The following is a 22,164-nucleotide window of genomic DNA, read 5'->3' as shown; positions in this document are numbered from 1 at the left end:
GGTGAGGGGGACCTGGATTAGGGTTAATGTCTCCCGCGGATAGCAGGAGGAGGAGCAAGAGAGTGCGGAGGAGGGTGGGGGAGGTCGGGCGATGAAGGCGACGAAGACGGGGTGTACTTAGGAGGAATGGGGATGGGTTAATGGCAGGAAGGAAGTGCCGAAGGTTGAGCGCCAGGAAGGAGGGGGACAAGAGGGATGGTGAGGTGAGGGATGGAGGTGAATAGGGTATTGCGGTGGCGGGCAGGGTGGGAGGGCAGCGGGTTCTAATGGTAGACAGTGGGAGTGGGGGGGAAAGAAGATTAGGAAGGGACAGGGCAAGGAAGAGAACATGGACAGGGGCCATAGGTGGTGACTGTGGTGTAACAGGTGACTATGTAGTGACTGAGGTGTTAAGCAGTTAACAGGTGTTAATAGGTGACTATGTAATGACTGAGGTGTTAAGCAGATAGCTAGGGCTTGAAGCTAGGTTTTGGGTTGGCGACTAGGTAAGTCAATGGCTGATAAGCTAGCAGGCAGGTAGGTAAGTCAATGGCTGAGAGGCTCGCAAGCAGGCAGGCAGGTTACTTGATGTGTTAACAGGCAGATGGATTGGAGCAAACCGGGACAAGCTGAAACAAGCTGGAACAAGCCGGAACAGGCAGGAACAGATGGACAAGCTGGAACAAGCAGGAACAGATGAACTGTGTCAGGATGAGCAGACGGACAGGCTGGGATCAGGAAGACTGGAACGAGCTGGGATCAGGAAGACTGGAACGAGCTGGAACACGCTGGAGCAGAAGAACTGGAGTAAGCAAGGCGAGGCTGGGTCAGGTAGGTTGGAACACACTGGAGCCGATGGACAGCAGGGGGAAGGCTGGATCGGCGGACTGGAACTAGCTGGACACGCTGGATCCGGTGAACTGGGGCAAGCAGGAAGAAGCTGAATCAGGTGGACTGGAACACACTGGAGCCGATACAGGATCAGGCGGGCTGGAACAAGCTGGGCTCAGGAGAACTGGAATGAGCTGGAACACGCTGGCTGGATCAGGCGGGCTCCAACACGCTGGAGCCGATGGACTGGAACAAGCGGGGGAAGCTGGGTCAGGCAAACTGGAACAAACTGGGATCAGGAGGACTGGAACAAGCTTGAACACGCTGGAGCGGATTGACTGGAGCAAGCAGGGAGAAGCTGGATCAGGCGGACCGGGACACACTGGAGCCGATGGACTGGAACAGGCAGGGGGAAGGCTGGATCGGCGGACTGGAACAAGCTGGAATATGCTGGAGCCAGTGGACTGGAGCAAACTCGGAGAAGCTGGATCAGGCGGACTGGAACACAGTGGAGCCGATAGAAAAGTCTGTTGTCCAAGGTAATAGGAGCCCAGAGATCCTTAAAGCAGCCAGTGGTGGGGGAGGAAAGAGCAGCAAAAGAGAAGAGAAGCCAAGAGATGAGCAATAGCGGATCTCAGTTTGACTGAGTCTGAGCCCAATCGTACTTATCAAATTCCTCAACAATTTTGGCTGGCTTCTGAGATACTTGCAAAAGTCTTTGCATGACATACGCTTGAAGTTGTGCTGCACAAACAAAATTCCTTTGACTAGGGTTACGATATGTCTGGTTTTCCCCGGACATGTCCTCTTTTGCAGGACGTTGTCAGGCATCCAGACGGTTTTTTTTTACTTCGTGTGAGTCCTCCTGCACCAGTACGAAGAAGATCCTCCTCCTTCCTGTGTTGTGCACTGCTTGAGATATCGTTATCGCAGCCAGCAAGGTCCCAGGACGGGGTTGCACATCGATAGCGTCAAGAATGTGACAGAGAGGCCGGGGCCAGGACTTTTGCTCAGCGGGTCACCGCCACCTGCTGCCTAACAAAAACTGCAGGAATTCTCAAGGTGAAAAGAAAGGTCCAAGTTGAGGCCAGGACTTGTGCTTATCATCTGCTCAATGCTGCCACCTAAAGGCAGGCAGGCTCAACCTCAGACAAGAGCGAAGAAAGCTGCCGGCTAGCCCCTGTTGCGCTGCTGTTCTGCAGACTGCAACCCCTGCCCTGATACAAGCTTGAAGCAGCTGTTGACTGGACTGGCTCACTGCCCCCCCCCCCCCCCCCCCCGTCCCAACCCCAGCTACACACCACGAGTCTTGACTGGGCTGAGAAGAAGGGAAGCATGCCTAGCCTGACACTGTAGCCAGCCCTTGAGGAGTCAGAGCAGGGGCGTAGCTACAGGTGGTCCAATCTCAGCCCGGGCCCACCCAGTTTTCCCCAGCTCCTCCAATCAGTGTTGATCTTCTAGATGTGTGCCGGCTTGGGAGTGCACAGCCTTTGAATTCTGCTATGGCAGCTTAAGCTAGTGCATTTAGACAGCCAAAAGGAAAAAGAGCAGGTCTCCAGAATCCTGCATAGTGCAGTTTGTGGTAACCTGCTTGCTTAATTGCTTTTTTTTTGTACTACGGATCAATCTGGGTTGCAATTCTCAAAGTCAGCCGCTCTAGCACTGCGCTACTGCTGCAGCAGTGCGGTGCTCTGCTGCTCGTACTCCTGAGTTCCATCAGTCTCACTTGTCTTGCCCCCCCAGTGTACCCACAGCACTCACGCTGGTGCCGCACAGAAAAATCTGTCACGACTTGGGTGCTGGATTTCCTCCATTGTGCATTTCAACACCAGCTGGAGCAGACAACATTGGATCCTCACTGAATCAGCCTTCAGTTGTGGCTTCCCCCAGTCAGCCAGGCCTCAGCACTCTTTCCCCCCCTCCACGGTCCCAAACAGGCACAGAAGTCAGCACACAAAGCACAGTCTGCAGTGATTTCTGAGTCTACATCTGCCACCAGGTAATATAAATATATTTTTTAACATGTACAGTGAGTGTAATGCTGGTGGTGGGCTTCTGGGTGGGGGTGGCTTTTCACTGCCAGGGGAAAAAAGGTATATTTAATCTTTTTTCTCTAGGCAGTCAATAGAAATCAAACAAAATAAAACATGGAAAAGAAAATAAGATGATACCTTTTTTATTGGACATAACTTAATACATTTCTTGATTAGCTTTCGAAGGTTGCCCTTCTAGGCAGGGAAGAGCCCAACCCCACCCAGAAACCTACCAGTAATGTTGGGGTAGGCTCAGTGCCCAGGTTAAAAACAAATATATATATATAACCTTTTCTACAATTTTATGTTGGTGGGTTTTGGGGTGGCGATGGTCTCTGCAGTGTCCAGGTTTAAAATTAAAAAACCTTTGTATTTAATGTAGACAGGTTCCTGGGTGGAGATGGCCTCTGCAGTGCACAGGACATTAAAAAAAAGGTTTTATATTTAATGCTGGTGTGCTTCAGGGTGGGGGGGGGGAGATGCCAGACTATGGGGGGGGGGTAGGGGGTAGGACAGGGCTGACACTAGGCTACAGGGAAGGGTGGGGGGTTTGCATAGCTATGGGTTGGATGATGGGGAAGGGAAGGGCTGATGCTGGGCTAACGGTGGAGGGGGTAGGGTAGAGAAGGGAAGGGAAGGGTTGATGCCGCGCTATAGGGGTGGATAGAGGGGTAGAGAAGCAAAGTTTGAAGGATAATATCATTGCTGTAATTATACTGTAGGATCTTGTTATGTGTGTTGAGATGTTTGCCATTATAGTAGACTTACGCCTGGTACGTTTAAGATGTGGGATATTTTAAAATATTGTTTTTTTCCATATGTTGATGCAGGGCAGATGTTGGGCATACTACTTAGAAATCCATCATCAAGTGCATTCTAATGCATTATTTTGTAGTATCCCATGAAACACAACTCATACCTGTATACACAGTGCCCACCCATATTAGCTCTGGGCCCACCCAAAACGGTAGGTCTGGCTACACCACTGAATCAGAGGATACCAGCTGAGCCTGTCCAGCAGGAAGAGGATCATTCCTGCACTGTTGTGACTCTGAGAACCCCTCCCCCCCCCCCCCCCCCCCCCCCCCCCCCCAGCAACACCCACCATGAGACTGAGCCTCTGAAGGAAGAAGGGAAGCAAGTCTGAGCCCTTATACTGTACAGCCAGGGGCAGGGGGTGGCGGGTGGTGAGCAGAGGTGGCATTTTATTTTTTTGTGTCCTCTTTTTTGTAACCCTACCTTTGACAGATTCAACCAGCAGGGAAACATAGAGGAGATCAGCAATGCATTTCTCTCTCTTTAGCACCCCCATGTGTCCAGACTGACTAATAGTCCAGAGCTGGTTTCTCTCATTATGTGGGTTGGTGTGTTTGTCATAGGCACATAAAAGGAAGAAAAAAAAGGTTATTTTCCTAAAAATTACAAAACCTGGAGGACATATCTGAAGAAGTCCAAAAGAGGACATATGGTAAACCTATACACCTTAGGACTCCAATTTTCAAAGTGATTGGGGTACTAAATTCAACACAAAGTACTCCCTCCAGTCCATGGATACAATAAGAGTCTGCTCAGGAGTACTCAAGCACTCATGGAATTAGTACCTATGTGTCTATAGGACTGAAATGCCCAGCTCTGTCTGGTTGTAAATATTTAATATATATTTTTTTTTTTGGGGTGGGGGGGGGTAAAGGAAAAGAAAGGAACAAGTCACTCAGAGGTGTGATTGAATCAGTGTCTGAGGATAAGAGAAAGGAAGTGAGGAGTGAGTAGGAGAGGAGGAGAGGCACGGAATGGAATGGATGCAGAGAGGGCTGCATTAACTGCCCAGGCCATTGGGCTGTGGAATGTCCCATCAAAGCCTCAGCTAAAACCCCAGGTCCTTAATTTGATTTAACAAATCAGCCTCTCGCTTCAAGGACAAAGCACAAGTGTAGAGCCTCCCCGGGCCCTCTGCTCTGATTATTGCCTTAGCAGGAAGGAACCTTTTCCTTTCAATCTTGTTTTTTAAAGTCTAACAATTTTTGTGCAAGCCACTAAAATCCCCTTTAATTACTCTGACACCTCCAGTTAATCAGAGCAAGCTAAGTCTTCAAAGCCTGAGTCCTGTCTGCCCCCTCCTCAGTCTTTTCACACCTTGCTGTCACAGGGAAGAATAGGGTTAGACAATCCCTTTCAGATGGGCCCCAACTACCCAGCCCCCTCCTCCTCAGCTCTTTCACTCCTAAACTGCAGGAGATAAAGGTTTCAGGTGAGTTCCTTTCACCTCCCCTGGGGGACTGCAGCCATTCTTAAGCGAAGCAAGCAGAAAATTGGGGCACAGACCAAGATGAAAAGCTTTACACCTTGGTGCCAGCTGCCCTGTCCTCCCCTCCTCATTTTTTAATCAGCCAGGAACCTTCGGTGGTCTTTCATCTCCCAGGAACCCCCATACTGCTGGTGCAGGTAATCAGGGCAGCACTGAGATTTCCAGCCAGACTAACCCACAGATAAAGGCCATACCAGCTACAGTTTATTGTTTTTTGAAGCTGCAGGAATTTACGTGAACAAAGAAGAGCAGCTGCAGGAGCCATATGCTACTACTACTACTACTACTACTACTACTACTACTTGACATTTCTAAAGCGCTACTAGGGTTACGCAGCGCTGTACAATTTAACATAGAAGGACAGTCCCTGCTGAAAGGAGCTTACAATCTAAAGGACAAATGTACAGTCAGTCAAATAGGGGCAGTCTGCTCAGAGGAGAGCTGCTCTAGGAACCACAGAGGCTGAGGAGAGCCACCGCAGGACCCAATAGTAGAGTTCAGGCATTGCAAGAACCACTGCGCTGAGGAAGGCAGTGCAGGATCCAGTAGCAGAACTCAGTGCAGGAGCTATACATGGTCAGGAGAATTTCTGAAGGCCTCAGATGTGCTGAGGAAAGTTAACGGAAGAACCAGACGTGACAAGAGCCACTGCAGGAACCACACTGACTGGCTGTGTTCACAGAGAGAATTTCCCATCCCAGAAAATAACTAATGATTCCATAGGACTTTGTCAGGACCACCTCTGGACAGGAACATAGATGGAGTGGCTAGGCTCAAGGCAGGATGGAGCAGTTCAGGCATGAAGCAGGAACTAGGCTTAAGCACTGGGGTCGATGCAGAAAGCCATGCGGTGGAGCCATGCATTGATGGTGGAATGCACAGCTTCTACCGTGAGATTAGTAAGAAACTATTCCATGACGACGCAGTAAGCTAATGAGATGGGACTTTAGAGTGCACCAAATGTAAAGCTTGCCAGACACATGTGTTTTGAGGTTCTGTGTTATGGGCGGCTTCACTGTGCACATGTCCGAAGAAAACAAAATTGCCAGCACACATCAGCTCATGAACCAGAATGTGGTTCTGTGCAAAAATACTAGCTTCACAATAATTTTTTGCAAATAAAATATTTCTGATGCTAATATTTAAGCATAGAACAACATTTTAGTTCATGCCCAGATGTGAACTGACACTTTCTTTTTCTTTGGACTTGTGCACAGAACTGTTACCTCCAATTCTGTCTTAAAGTTTCAGGCACTCTTTATGGTTACAGAACAAAAGGGGGAAAATGGCATTAAATCCTCTGAATTAACACTTCTATCCGGTCTAGGACTTCACAGTAAATTTCTTGCTTTAAAATCCCATCTTACTTTTGAGAATTGCAGCAGCATACCTAGTGGAGTAATAGCCTAGTGGTTAGTGCAGTGGACGTTGATCCTGGGGAACTGAGTTCAATTCCTGCTGCAGCTCCGTGTGACTCTCGGCAAGTCACTTAACCCTCTATTGCCCCTGGTACAAAACAAGTACCTGACTATATATAAACTGCTTTGAATGTAGTTGCAAAAACCTCAGAAAGGTGGTATATCAAATCCTGTTACCATGCATTTTAATATACTGTGCGCCCATATGTACTGCATGAGTTCATTTTTGCACAGAACCCTTTTGTACGTTGTGCACCCATACACCTTGCAGAGTGACTACATGCTTCTGCTTCTGGTAGCTTTCTGCATCAGGCCCAGAGTAGGGTAGATCTCTCTATATGGTTGTAAAGAGGACTTGAGTAGCAATAAATTCAGGTCAGGCTCATCAAGAACTGTTGTACCAGCAAGGGTGTGTCTGCCTGGCTTTCCTTATATATGATCAGACATTAGAGATGTGCATGGGAATATAATACGGTCAAAATGTACAAAGGTACTTCTACAATTCTGTCTTGAGTATCTCAAGGTATATCTTGTATCATTCAATGAAAAACAGTGGAGAAAAAAAGACCTCAGTATCTCTTGGAGAACACCTCAGTTTCAACGATAAACTTATCGTTTATTGTTCAAACTGAGGTGTTCTCCAAGAGATACTGAGGTCTTTTTTTCTCCACTGTTTTTCATTAAATGATACAAGATATACCTTGAGATACTTAAGACAAAATTGTAGAAGTATCTTTGTACATTTTGATATTAAGTTCTACAGATTCCAACAATTGTAGTGATATAAAAGGTCCCCATCTCCACTCGTCCCCAGTCAATTCTTTTCCTTCCCCACCCCATCTCCATAATATTGTTGCCATCCCCTCAAAACGTCTTGTAAATTCAAACAAAACATAAAATGCATTCTATAATTTGTTAAAATTTTACACAAAAGACTTCCGGTGATGGCCAGATAGGAGCAGATGTGTGCAACTTGAGCTCCCGAGGAGGGAACAGACCACTGCTAATAAAATTAAAACATGGGGGATAGAACACCCCAGAAATAACTAGCCTGATGTCCCAGATATGACAAGAGGTCCGCAGACCAGTCAGTCTAGTTGTGTAAAAAAAAGTGTCTTCGATCTCGCATGGGAACATTGTGAATAAAAACAGCGGTCTGCTGAAATTGAATAAATCCTCCCGTCAGCAAATGATGACCGAATGCATGCAAGCCCAAGATGGCTTAGGCACATACTTGAGCATGAACTCCCCACCAGCGCCAGCTTCCACAGAGAACAGCAACACAATCTTGCACACCCTGCCAAGGTCCCCCATCTGACACACAGCCATCGAAGTCATAGAAGTTTAACACTATCTTCACACCAAGCAAAAGTCCTTCCTCAGAAATCTCACCCCCATAGAAGACTTTTTACACAAAAGACACACAAAAAGAGACCTACTGGCTCTCATATATAGAATTATCATCACCGAATGGCAGGATGGGATGGGATCCTAATTACAGGCAGGCATGGGAACAGGGAGGAGAGGGCTGGACAGAGAACCACTGGGATCAATTAAGGGAAGCAACCCCAAAAATCAGTAAACGCCTATCCTACCTGGATACCCAATATAAAATCTTACATAAACATACGTCACTCCAGAATGACTTCACAAGGTACAGAAAGGAACCCCCCGACAACTGCTGGAGAGGATGTATAGAAAAGAAGACTTTGATCACATGTGGTGAAACTGCTCCAAAATCAAAATGTTTTGGCTAAAAGTCAGAGATGAGATTCAAAAAATTACTGGAGCACAACTCCACATGGACATAATATGATTGGATTTGATATTAGCTTTGAAGTAAGTATACATAGGAAATCAAATACGTTAGTGTTTAACTTTTAAAAAAGGAGAGTATGATAAAATGAGAAGAACAGTGAAAAAAACTTAGAGGAGCAACTGCGAGGGTCAAAAATTTACATCAGGTGTGGATGCTGTTCAAAAACACCATCCTGGAAGCCCAGGCCAAATATATTCCACGTATTAAAAAAGGAGGACGGAAGACCAAATGACAGCCAGCGTGGTTAAAAAGTGAGGTGAAGGAAGCTATTAGAGCTAAAAGAAAATCCTTCAGAAAATGGAAGAAGGAACCGACTGAAAATGATAAGAAACAGCATAAGGAATGTTGTCAAATGCAAAGCGCTGATCATTAATTCTTTGCTTTGGTCTTCACCGAGGAAGATTTGGGTGGGATACCGGTGCCGGAAATGGTATTCGAAGCTGACGAGTTGGAGAAACTTAATGAATTCTCTGTAAACCTAGAGGATGTAATGGGGCAGTTCTACCAACTGAAGAATAGCAAATCTCCTGGACCGGATGGTATTCATCCCAGAGTAATGATAGAACTGAAAAATAAGCTTGCAGAGCTATTGTTAGAAATATGTAATTTATTCTTAAAATCGAGCATGGTACCAGAAGATTGGAGGGTGGCCAATGTAATGCCGATTTTTTAAAAAGGTTCCAGAGGAGATCTGGGAAATTATAGACCGGTGAGTCTGACATCGGTGCCGGGCAAAATGGTAAAGACTATTATTAAGAACAAAATTACAGAGCATATTCAAAAGCATGGATTAATGAGACAAAGTCAACATGGATTTAGTGAAGGGAAATCTTGCCTCACCAATCTACTAGATTTCTTTGAAGGGGTGAATAAACATGTGGATAAAGGTGAGCCGGTTGATATTATGTATCTGGATTTTCAGAAGGCGTTTGACAAAGTACCTCGTTAAAGACTCCAGAGGAAATTGGAGAGTCATGGGATAGGAGGAAGGGTTCTATTGTGGATTAAAAACTGGTTAAAAGATAGAAAACAGAGAGTACTACTTATCATTTCTATAGCACTACAAGAGTAGGGTTAAATGGTCAGTATTCTTAATGGAGAAGGGTAGTTAGTGGGGTTCCCCAGGGGTCTGTGCTGGGACCGCTACTTTTTAACATATTTATAAATGACCTAGAGATGGGAGTAACTAGTGAGGTAATTAAATTTGCTGATGACACAAAGTTATTCAAAGTTGTTAAATTGCGGGAGGATTGTGAAAAATTACAAGAGGACCTTACGAGACTGGGAGACTGGGCGTCTAAATGGCAGATGATGTTTAATGTGAGCAAGTGCAAAGTGATGCATGTGGGAAAGAGGAACCCGAATTATAGCTACGTCATGCAAGGTTCCAAGTTAGGAGTCACTGACCAAGAAAGGGATCTAGGTGTCGTCGTTGATGATACGTTGAAACCTTCTGATCAGTGTGCTGCTGCAGCTAAGAAAGCAAATAGAATGTTAGGTATTATTAGGAAAGGAATGGAAAACAAAAATGAGGATGTTATAATGCCTTTGTATCGCTCCATGGTGCGACCGCACCTCGAATATTGTGTTCAATTCTGGTCGCCGCATCTCAAAAAAGATATAGTGGAATTAGAAAAGGTGCAGAGAAGGGCGATGAAAATGATAAAGGGGATGGTACGATTTCCCTATGAGGAAAGGCTAAACTGCAAGGCTCTTCAGCTTGGAGAAAAGACGGTTGAGGGGAGATATGATAGAGGTCTATAAAATAATGAGTGGAGTTGAATGGGTAGATGTGAAGCATCTGTTTACGCTTTCCAAAAATACTAGGACTAGGGGGCATGCGATGAAGCTACAATGTAGTAAATTTAAAATGAATTGGAGTATATCAGATACTGGATGAGGAAGGACAACTTAAGAAATTGTCTGAGCTGCAGCGAGAGTTTGGGCTACAGAGGGCAGACCCCCTTGCATATTACCAAGTGAGACATTATGTACACTCATTGGGCTGGATGAACTTATGTGAAGATGTGCAGGAGATTATAAGTTCGGCGCTGACTTTGGGGGCCCAGAGTGTGGTGCCGCTGAGATTCTTTCACAGAAACCTCCTAGACTCGACGGAGGATATAGATTACAGAGGTTATGCACAAAAGTGGACGATAGACCTCAGAGAGGAAGTTACGGAGACTCTGTTCACAGGGTTTCTGACTAGCACACGGAAAAGTGTCACGTTCCCTCGTGACTGGGAGCTGCAGTACAAGTTTGCATTGAGACTCTATGTGGCGCCTAATCGAGCATATAAGGCAAAGTTTGGAGCCTCTGGGGCATGCTTGAAATGTGGTCAAGATCCAGCTACTCTGAGCCATATGTTTTGGTTATGCCCGCAGGTGCAAAGCTTCTGGAGAGTGGTGGTGGGAGCCATTGAGAAGTATTGGAACTGTACAGTGCCATTATATCCCCTGCTTTTATTTGAAGACTTTAAAAATGTAGGTCTCCGAGTGCCGGGCTTGAAGGGGTTTTTGCAATGAGCGATGCTGCAGGGGAAAAGAGTACTACTGACAAACTGGAGAGAGAGTGCCAGCCCAACTTTGGCCCAATGGAGGGTACAAATGATAGAGATGTTGAAATTAGAGAGACGTGGAGTACAAGACTTTGAAACAGAAGCGGGTAGACAACTGACAAGCACCTGGAGTAATTTTTTGGACACTCTTCAACCAGCAGCCAGGAGCAGACTACTTAATTGCTAAACATATATGACACTGGAAAGGCCCTGCTATATTTAGAAAGCCACTAAATCGAGGAGTAGAGGAGGGAGGGGGGGAGGGGGGGTAAAAGGGGAGGGGATGGGAAGGGGAAGGGAGGGGAGGGGAGGGGAGGGGAGGGAGGAGGTAGTAAAGGTTGTTTAAAAGAAATACCCAGACATCAAGTTGAGAGTAATAGTTATCAGAAGTTAACATGTTGTATTACATTGTGATGTGCTATGGTTGCAGTGCATGAATGTATCTTTTCTGAGAATACCAATTAATAAAAAGATTTAAACATAAAATGAATTGGAGAAAATGTTTCTTCACTCAACTTGCAATTAAACTCTGGAATTCGTTGCCAGAGAATGTGGTAAATGCAGTTAGCTTAGCGGAATTTAAAAAAGGTTTGGATGGCTTCCTAAAGGAAAAGTCCATAGACCATTATTGAATGGAGAATCCACTATTTCTGGGATTAGCAGTATAGAATATTTTGTACTTTTTTGGGATCTTCCAGGTATATTGTGACCTGGATTGGCCACTGTTGGAAACAGGATGCTGGGCTTGATGGACCTTTGGTCTTTCCCAGTATGGCAATACTTATGTACTTATGACAAGACTTTGATGCTATTAGACATCACCATTGACCCAGAACCAAGGACCCTAACAAAAGGGGATCTGATCTCGCATCTTTTCCTTGCAGTCTGCCTTGTGATAGCAGCCCAATGGAAAAACCCGGAAACCCCCACTATAGAACAATGGAGAAGGAAAGTGAGACATATTAAAGACATAGAGAAAGCCGCAGCCAGATTCCAAGACAAGGTTGACAACTTCAACAAAGTGTGGCACCCCCACACTGCACTCCAGAAGACTGCACAGCAGAATTCAAACTGAAGTCTCAAACTAAAATAAATGGAATTATAACAACAAAAGGTATCCCCTCAGAGAATGTCCCCTCTTGGAAACACCCCCCCCCCCCCCCCCCCCCCGGGCATTCTAAGAGAACACCAAGGCGGAACAACAAGAGTCATCCACTTGCAGAACTGATCATTTTGTTTGATAGAATGTTTGGATTTTAACGTTGGTGGAGGATAGAATAGAAAAGAAAAGAAATGTTTAGAAGTAACATTTACATTAATCACAGTTAATGAATCAGGACATGAAAGTACGATTGCTAGAAAACAGGACTTACAGAGAATCCTTTTGTAACCACAGACTTTAAGACTGCAACCTGCATAAACTGTCATGATTCAAATTCAAATCAATTCTTGTATTCCGCTAATATCCCCTTTCCAGGGTTAAGTGCGGTTTACATTCTAGGTAGACAAAAGCAAATGGTGTTAGTGTGAGGTTTGAGAAACATTAGAGACCATTGGATTAATGCAGGAGACTAAAAACTTTAAGGAAAGGATAATGATAATCAGACAATAGAATGAAAACCAAGTGAGAACTCTGCCCTTAATGACAAGAAAACTGATTGTTACATTTGTACCCCGCGCTTTCCCACTCATGGCAGGCTCATTGCGGCTTACATGGGGCAATGGAGGGTTAAGTGACTTGCCCAGAGTCACAAGGAGCTGCCTGTGCCGGGAATAACTGAGACAAGTATTGGAGATTATGGTCCACAAGACTGGAAGTGAAAGAAATATCCAGAGATACAATAATCACTGTGTTAAGCAGAACAATTAACAACTCCCTCCCCACCTTCTGAAAAAAGGGAGAAAAAGCCTTCAGTACACAGCTAAGTTGTTAATACATGTTGATGTATCAAGCCTGATGTTTTACCACTGAGAAACTGTGTAGCTACTAGCTGGTCAATCAATCCTCATTTGGTGGAGCTATCCCTCGCCTGCTGAGGCAGATGAGAAAGGCAGGAGTCAGAAATGGCAGGGCAAAGGGACTGGCCACAGCTGCTCATGTTAAACATTTTCTGTAAAACAAAAGTTCTTAGGTTAAAGGATGTGATGTTGCCGCATATCAAGTTATTAGGTTGGAAGAATATAGAAATAAGATCTTCTATATATAGTTGGTCCACATTTTTTGGAATGTAATTCCAAAACAGTTAAGAGATCTTCAGAGCTTGAAGGAAATGAAGAAAGAAATCAAAACCTTGTTATTTACTGAAGCCTATAATGCACCTTAATTTGTTCAAGATTATAAGCATAGTTCGTTGAAACGTCTTGGAACTGCATTTAGAATAATGTACATTGAAGAGTGTTGTAAAATGTGGATGAGTTTTATTATTGTGTATGTAATTTTGTAATCCATGTAGAACTTTAGCGATAGTGCAGAATATAAATTTTTTAAATAAAAAAAAAATAATTTTAGGTAAGTAATTCAAGCAATGATTACACCATATCTTGATTACTGCAATTCATTGTACTTGGGTTTTGCCAGCTTGCATTATAAGAACTTTGCAGATAACAATCAGGCTGTAGCATTCTGAGCTAAGTGGACTGACCAGATTTGATCATACTACACTAAATTTGTATGAATTACATTGGCTGCCTGTGAAATATCATGTACAATTTAAAGCATTAAAGCATTGAGGAGATTTTTCCACATCTATCAGTTAGTGTTTAGTGGATACCAATTTAAAGCATGCATTAACACTTATTTACAAGGCTATTAATAATGATGTCTGGGTGTCATTGGTTACTACTTTACATATCCACTGTCAATCATGTATGCTGTGACCATCCAATAAATTATTATTGGACATTCCATCTTTTCACCATACTAGGCTAGAAGAATATCGATCAAGCATGCTTTATGTGGCAGGATTGAGCTTGTGGAGCTCACTTCCTCTTGAATTGTGGAGTACTGGTAGTTTTCTTCAATTCTGAAAGCTGTTAAAGGCCTAGCTGTTTATGGAGGCTTTTTAAACATAGCAATAATAGATGACACTACGTATATATGAAGAGTATAATTTTATTTATTTTATTTTTGTTACATTTGTACCCCGCGCTTTCCCACTCATAGCAGGTTCAATGCAGCTTACATATTATATACAGGTACTTATTTGTACCTGGGGCAATGGAGGGTTAGGTGACTTGCCCAGAGTCACAAGGAGCTGTCTGTACCTGCAGTGGGAATTGAACCCAGTTCCAAAGTCCACCACGCTAACCACTAGGCCACTCCTCCATTATTTGATGAAATGTGTTGCAATTTATTATGTATGTTTTATTGTAACACACCTAGTACATTGCATAACGTGGGTTATAAATTCTTAAATAAATAAAATAAAAACCTCTTCACTGAGGTCCACAACTGTTCCGATTTCTGCCTGCTCTCTAATCCCCTTTCCTTTTTCTCTCTCACCCTCACAAAGTGTTGGATCTATCATCCTTAAAAAATCCCCCACTGGTAAATTAAATTTCTCCTAGACTTTGGTCTTTACTGAGGAGGATGTAAGGGAGCTTACCTGGGCTAGAAATGATATTTATGGATGATGGTACAGAAGACTTGAAAGAAATCTTGGTGAACCTGGAAGATGTAATAAGCCAAAATGACAAGTTAAAGAGCAGCAAATCACCTATACAAAATGGTATACACTCTAGAGTACTGTACTGTAAAAGCTCAAAAGGAGAAATGGTCTTACCTGTTAATTTTCTTTCCTTTAGGTCCTCCAGGTGGGTCCAGACACTTGGGTTATATATGTGTACCAACAGATGGAGACTGAGACACATGACTTTGAAAACCATATAAAAATGCTATGCAGTTCCTAGCCAGTCGCTATTTTGATACCAAAGCCAGATGACTAGGATTATAGCTAACCCCACTATGCTGTCAAGCTGTCTCCATTAGTTCTTCTTTCCTTAAAATGTACTTTTCTGGGAGAGGAAGTGACATCAGCATCGGGAATGGCAGCTTTGGGCTAGAGCACTGGCTAGCAGATCTTAATTTACCATCATACCCCATGAGGGATCTGTAGGGAATTATGGAGGAGCACAGGGTATGGAAGGTATAGGGAATGATGGAGGAATGCAAGGTATGAGGGAACTGTAGGGATTGGTGGAGCCATGCAAAGTGTGAGGAAAATATGGGGAATGGTGGAGGAAGTCTGGCTCTGGGTGAGCTGTAGGGAATGATGGAGGAAGGATGGCTTAGGGGGAGCTGTAGGGAATGGTGGAGGACTGCTGGTTGGGGAAGCAGCGATAGAGAATAGTGTGGAGGAGTGCTAGCTGTGAGGGAAGCTGTAGTGAATAGTGGAGCAGTGCCAACTGTAGGGTAGACGTACTGAATTTACTAATAAATTCCAAATATATCCCATAAAGACCACAGAGTATAGCAGATTAAGGACCTTGTTAGGCATTCTCCACTACCTTTAATAACTTTAAGAAATGCTGGCTGTGTTCCAGAAGCAGGATGAGGGCTCTGCAGTCAATTCTACTCAGTGTATTGTTGCTTTTGTAATCGGTCAGTAGCAAGCAACTTTGGACCAGCAGGTTAGAAATTTAATGAAACAGATAAATGTACAATTATCTCCCTACTGGGAAGCAGTTTTATATGAGCATCCAATTCAAAGAGCTCCCGGTCATCAGAGCAGGAATGCTGAGACAGGCAAACTGAAGAGACATTCAGGGACATGCTATCCTTGTCTCATCTCTCATCTGGCAGCCATAGAGCTGGCATAAGTGGCGGAGTGGAGTGGAGGACTGGCCTAGTGGTTAGAGCACTGGTCTTGACGTGCAGGGGTGGCTGGTTCAATTCCCATTACTGCTCCTTGTGATCTTGGGCAAGTCACTTAACCCTCCATTGCCTCAGGTGCAAACTGGGAAAGAGAACTACCACCCAGTGTACCTGAATGTAACTCACCTTGAGCTACTACTGAAAAAGGTGTGAGCAAAATCCTAAATAAAAAAAACATTGTGTGTGCACCTAACTGCAAGTGATATATGTGCATAAAATGCAGTACTCTATAAGTTACACATGTAAGTGTGAGTCCTGCTTAATCCCCACCCAAACTTCAGCTATGTGTACACTCACCTGTAAATTACATGCTATGCAAAAATCACACTTCACTGTATCCATAATCTATGAAACGGGCTCTAGTAACTCTGTGATTGTGCACTGCAACTTCAAGCTTCATAGCTTGTTTTAGACCGCACCTGGAATCTTGGAATTGTGGAAATATGTTGAGCTAATCATCTGACAGACTTTATTTATACAGTGCAGCAGCGATGGCTGGACAATGTATGGTCATGTGATTTCTGGAACATCACTTGAAGATTTGATAAGCCATGTTTTGATATTGTAATGTGGCTTTTGGGCATGACTGTTTTTTAGGAGCAATTTACAATTCCAAGTAGTAGGGCACAGGGGTTCCATGTTTTTAATTAAGCTTTATGCTTAATGTGTATTTGAAGAAGGAAATGGATTAAGCACAGACAGCACTATAATGATGTTTTTGTGGTTATGAAATTTTAATATATTTTGTAATACATAATAAATGCATGAATATTATACATAGGTGTGAGAATACTGTATATGTTTGTTTGTTACCCCTATTTTGTGTATATGTAATGAATACACGAGATAGATTTAAAACTATGGATTGTAAAAATCTGGCCTGCATGAGAGTATACATGCGATAGATTTGCATACAAATGAACCTGGCCTGTTCAGGCATGAACTTCCCCTGCCCACTGCTCTCAGGTCCTGCCTATGGTTGGGGGAAAGGAGTCCTGTTTCATTACATTTTTGGATAGTTATTTTGCCCCCAGACAGATGGACATTCTCAACCCTTTATATATAAATTTGTTTCAACATATGACTGTGTTGGAAAGAATTAAAAGGAATCCGAGACTGATGCAGAAAACTTCTGACCATGACATTACTACAGTGTAAAATAGCAGAAGCTATATTGAAAGAACAAAATCTTTGGACATATACATAAATATGTCTTTAATGGAGAAGAATGGACATGCATTTAACAAAAGAAAACAATGCCTTATCTATTACAATTCTTTGAAGGTGTAAAAAGTGTATAAAGACAAGCAGGAAATTACAAAGCAGGGGCATAGCCAGACTCCCAATTTTGAGTGGGCCTGGGCCCAAGGTGGGTGGGCAGAACCTGCCCGCATGGTATATGGTCTCTCAACTCCTCCCCTGCAGTGTACCTTTTAAATAGCAGATGTTCACCTTCCCTGTGAAGCAACTTCCTGTTTCCTCATAGGCAGCAGTGTTGCCAGGTGGGCGGTTTTACCGCCCAATTGGGCGGTTTTCCGCGACCCGCCGCGGGAAATTTTTGCCCGCGGCGGGTTGCGGTTTTTTGGGCTGTTTTTGGCCTTCAGGGCGGTTTTTTCGGCCGCGGGGGGGGCGGGGTTAGTGACGTTTTTGGGTGGGGTTAATGACGTTTTGGGCGGGTTAGTGATGTGGGAGGCGGGGCCGATGACGTAGGAGGCGGGGCCGATGACGGGGAGGCGGGGCCGATGACGGAGAGGCGGGGCCGATGACGTGGGAGGCGGGGCCAATGACGGGGAGGCGGGGCCGGTGACGTGGAAGGCGGGGCCGGTGACGGCGGGGGCGGGGTTGATGACAGCGGGGGCGGGGGTGATGACGCGGGGGTGGGGGTGTCAGGGGCGGGGTTTGTGTTTGGGCGGGTTTTGGGCTGTTTTTTGGGCTCGATTGGGCTGGGAAAAAATTTTCCACCTGGCAACCCTGATAGGCAGGATTATGTCAGAGGGAAGGCTGTGGGGCTGGTGTGAGCAGTGTATATCAATCGCTGCTCACTACTGCCAATTGCCAAAGATCTGTTATTTAAAAGGTATGGGGGAGGAAGAATCGTTGGGAGTTTTCGGCTGCGGGGCTTGGGGCTCCCTGCTAGCCACATCATAAGTGTACTTCTACTGGGTGGGCCTGCCATCTATGGCTAGCCCGCTTGTTACAAAGTCATGACATATGAGACAATATCTTATTGTGGACTGGTGAATGGTAACTGATTTCAAGATGAGAACCAAGGGAGGAGCAAATGGTTAGTATTTCCCACGGAGAGAGACAAATAGTAGTGTGCCCCAGAGATCTGGGACCAGTCTTTACTTATTCATTAATGATCTTGAAAGCAAGTAGTGAGTACGGTGATCAAATGTGCAAATGACACGACATTATTCCAAATAATTAAAATCATTTGTGGAGGAAATCAGGGGGAAGGGGAATGACATGGATTAGGTAGGCAGTATATTACATTTTATAATAAACATACACACTGACAGGCCCTGTCATCCTGTCCCCTCCTTCTGCAGGGCTTCCTGTTACCATGGAAACCTATTGTGGGGTGAGGCAGTAGGGCCTGTCTGTAGATGTGAACATAAAAGTCCAAGATAGATTTCTTTCCAGAGTTGCTACTGCTTTGGGATTGTGGCCAGGATCATTCTACAAGTGACATTGGGGGGGGGGGGGGGGGGGGGGGGGGGGGGGGGGAGGGGGGGGGGATAGGCCCAGAGAGAAGCATGGCAGAAGCAGCAACATTCCTGCATCTATCAAAATTTTGTGCTGGAGACAGCTTCCTCCATTGCTAATGCCTAAATCCAAGCATGATTACAGAAGGGTCTTGCCAGACTGCGAAACTGGGCATCAAAATGTCAGATGAAATTTCATCTAGCCCAATGCAAAGAGAAAAATATATGGAAAAAAATTCCTAAATATGGACATAATGCTGCATTCCACATTAGAAGTCAACATGTAGAAACAAAGACCTTGGAATCCTTGTGAAAAATACAGTGACATTCTCAGTTTACCATGTGGCAGTGGCCAAAAAAGCAAAAGGGAGTTAGGAATTATTTGGAAGGGAAGAGAATCCAACTGTGAATATCCTAAATCAATAATCATACTTTAAATACTGCAGGCAAGTCTGTCTCCAAAAGATATAGCAGAACTAGAAAAGGTACAGATAAGGGCAACACAAATAAAAAAGAGGATAGAACAGGTCTGCTGTGAAAAAAAACGGTTTGTACTAGATTAGGGCTTTTCAGCCTGGAAAATAGGCAACAGAGGGGAATCGAGTGTGTGCTCTGTCAAACAATGTAAATAAAATTTAAAAATAATGTGTGGTGTGGAACAAGTTAATAGGGACTTGAACCACTGTTAGGACCAGGGGACACACTATGAACCCAACTGATAACAGATTTTCAAAATTTAAGATGGTATTCTTTCAAACAATGCACAACTAAGCTGCCCAATTTGTTGCCAGAAGCTGTGGTCAAGGTTAATAGTGCAGCACAGTTTTAAAAACATTTTAGACAAGTTTCCAGATGACAGGAAAATAAGGGAACCACCCCTTACTTCTGAGATTACACAAGAAGAAATTAACTTCCTCATACCAGTGGAATAGCCACCAGGCCCACCCACTTGCTCAGACCCACCCAGTTGCTGTAGACCTATGATATGGCTAGCAGGGATCCCCATGCCCCCCAGCTGAAAACTCCCAGCATCCCTCCTCCGCGTACCTTTTGAGCACCACTTCTTCACCGGCAGCGAGCAGTGACCAATGCACGCTGCTCAGCGCTGGCTCACAACCTTCCTGCTGATGTAGGCGGCCCAGTGAGCCAGAACTGAACAGCATGCATCGGTCACTGCTCACTGCTGGCGAAGAAGTGGAATTTAAAAGGTACAAAGAGGGAAGGGCGTTTTGAGCCCAGATCACCTGAGAGGGAGGCAGAGTTAAGAACCTGGATCGCCTGCGGGGAGGGGGGAGTTGAGGTCCCAGATCGCCTGTGAGAGAGGGGGAGTTAAGAGCCTGGATTGACTGCAGGAGGAGGGAGTTGAGGTCCCAAATTGCCTGCGAGGGAGGGGGAGTTAAGAGCCTGAATCCCCTGTGGGGAGGAGGGAAGTTGAGGTCCCAGATTGTCTGTGAGGGAGGGGGAGGAAGAAATGTCAGGCAGAGTGTGTGTGTGTGGAGGAGGTGTGGTTCCTGTGCCCATCCACCTTGGACCTAGGCCTACCCAAAATTGGGTGTCTGCCTATGTCACTGCCTCATAAGGATCTGCCATGTATAGTTCATCCTAGTGACCAGGACTGAGCATGGTCAGAAGATGCTAGGCTAGGAGTGGAGGAGTAGCCTGATAGTTAAAAGTAGTAAGCCGAGAATCAGGGGAGCCTAGTTCAAATCCCACTGTTTCTCCTTGTGATCTTGGGCAAGTCATTTACAAGTACCTTCATATAATATAAGTAAACCGCTTTGGTTGCACCCACAGAAAGGCAGTATATCAAATCCTTGACCCTTTAACCCTCCCTTGTCTCAGATACAAACTTACGGGCCCTTTTACTAAAAGGCATTAGAACATTAGAATCTGGGCTTAGTGCGTCTTAACGCAGGACTTTCCTGCATGTTAAACCAAGATTTAATGCCACACTTTTAAAAAAAAGTTCCTTTTCTTTTGCAGGCCGTTCATTAATGTCATAAAAAGTTCAAACAGGATCAGTTACTGTTCTGTCCTCTGACAGCCTTGCACTAGTTTATAATGTGATTCTTACTGCCTCCTACTTAGGAGGTGCTAAGTGTTCCCATGTTAAGCCTGTTGTCCAGTTAGTGCACACTACTTGGAATGTGATAGCTGAATAACACTTTCATGCCCATTCCCCGCCCATGACACACCCCATCAAAAAAAATTTAAAAACTGCATGGTCAGCATGTAGATAAGGGAAATTACTACAAAATGCTTTAGTGCGTTTTGCGGCAAGCATTTTCTTAGGGATTTGTGGTTCTGTACCTAGCAGATCTGTATGAGGCAGTGGCATAGGCAGACACCCAATTTTGGGTGGGCCTGGGCCCAAGGTGTGTGGCACAGGCATACTCCTCCCCGGTTCTCTGCCTAACATAGGGTCACCTTATTTGCCTTGACAAAAAAGAGGCCACCAATAGCCATGCCCATCGCCTTCCCACTCCATCACACCCCTGTCACATCCCCTCCCCACCCATCACACCCTTTGCCATACCCTTCCCCACCCCTATGTCGCGCAATCACCTTGATCCCCCCCAAAGAAAGCCTCTCTCAACCCCTACCCACATTCAATCCATGATCCACCTCCCCTCCCCTCCCTCATCATGTCCTAGTGGTCTAGTGGCCTCTTTGGGGCAGGAAAAGACCCCACTCTTTCCTGCCCAGCGATGCTGCTGCCCGCTCGCTGCCGGCACCGCTTCAAAATGGCTGCCAAGACTTCAAGCGGTGACCTTGCAAGACTTCTGCGAAAGTCTCTCGAGGCCGCCACTTGAAGTCTTGGCAGCCATTTAGAAGCAGCGCAGGCAGTGGCGTCGCCGGACAGAAAGAGTGGGGTCCTTTCCTCCCCCCGAAGAGGCCACTAGGCCACCAGGGCACGATAAGGTAGGGGAGGACACCCTGAAGCCTTCCAGCGCCAGCACCAGTTGGCCAGCCTGCCCACTTGCCCACAAACCAGACAAACGGGCAGGCTGGAAAAACCCACCCAGACATCCCAAAGAGTCCTCAAAAAGAGGACATGTCCTGGTAAAACCGGACATATGGTAACCCTAGTCCAGCATCTTTCCCTCCCCTTGCCCCCACAAGTGATCCAGTGCCATTAGGACTAAATGCACTTTAGGAAAAGGATCCCTAGGACTGTAAGCTCTCCAGGAGAGGAAAATACCTACTGTACCTGAATGTAACTTATCTTGAACTACTGGGTCCACATTCGCATGCAGAGACTTACAGACATGCTTTTCTCAGTGAATGCAATGGGGAAATCAGAACTACGAATGCCTGCATGCAACGGAGTAAACTCAGGAAAGAATCAACCCTATCGAGTGAAAGCTGGCAAACTTAGAGACCCTTTTAGCAAGCTGCACTAAACACTAATGCGTACTTATCACAGCTTAAAATGGTATACCATGGGGTATGCTGTGGCATCCAGGGGTGTAGCCAGACCTCGGCGGGAGGGGGGGGCCAGAGCCTGAGGTGGTGGGGGGGCACTGTTTAGCCGCCTCCCTCCACCGCCGACCCCCCCTGCCACTTTGGACCCCCCGCCGCCACAACCGCAACCCCCCCCCCCCCACCGCTGCCTACTCGCCCCCGCATCAGGTACCTTG

This window comes from Microcaecilia unicolor, chromosome 4 (genome assembly GCF_901765095.1).
Source record: "Microcaecilia unicolor chromosome 4, aMicUni1.1, whole genome shotgun sequence".
Taxonomy (NCBI): domain Eukaryota; kingdom Metazoa; phylum Chordata; class Amphibia; order Gymnophiona; family Siphonopidae; genus Microcaecilia; species Microcaecilia unicolor.
Note: the sequence above shows the minus strand (reverse complement) of the source record.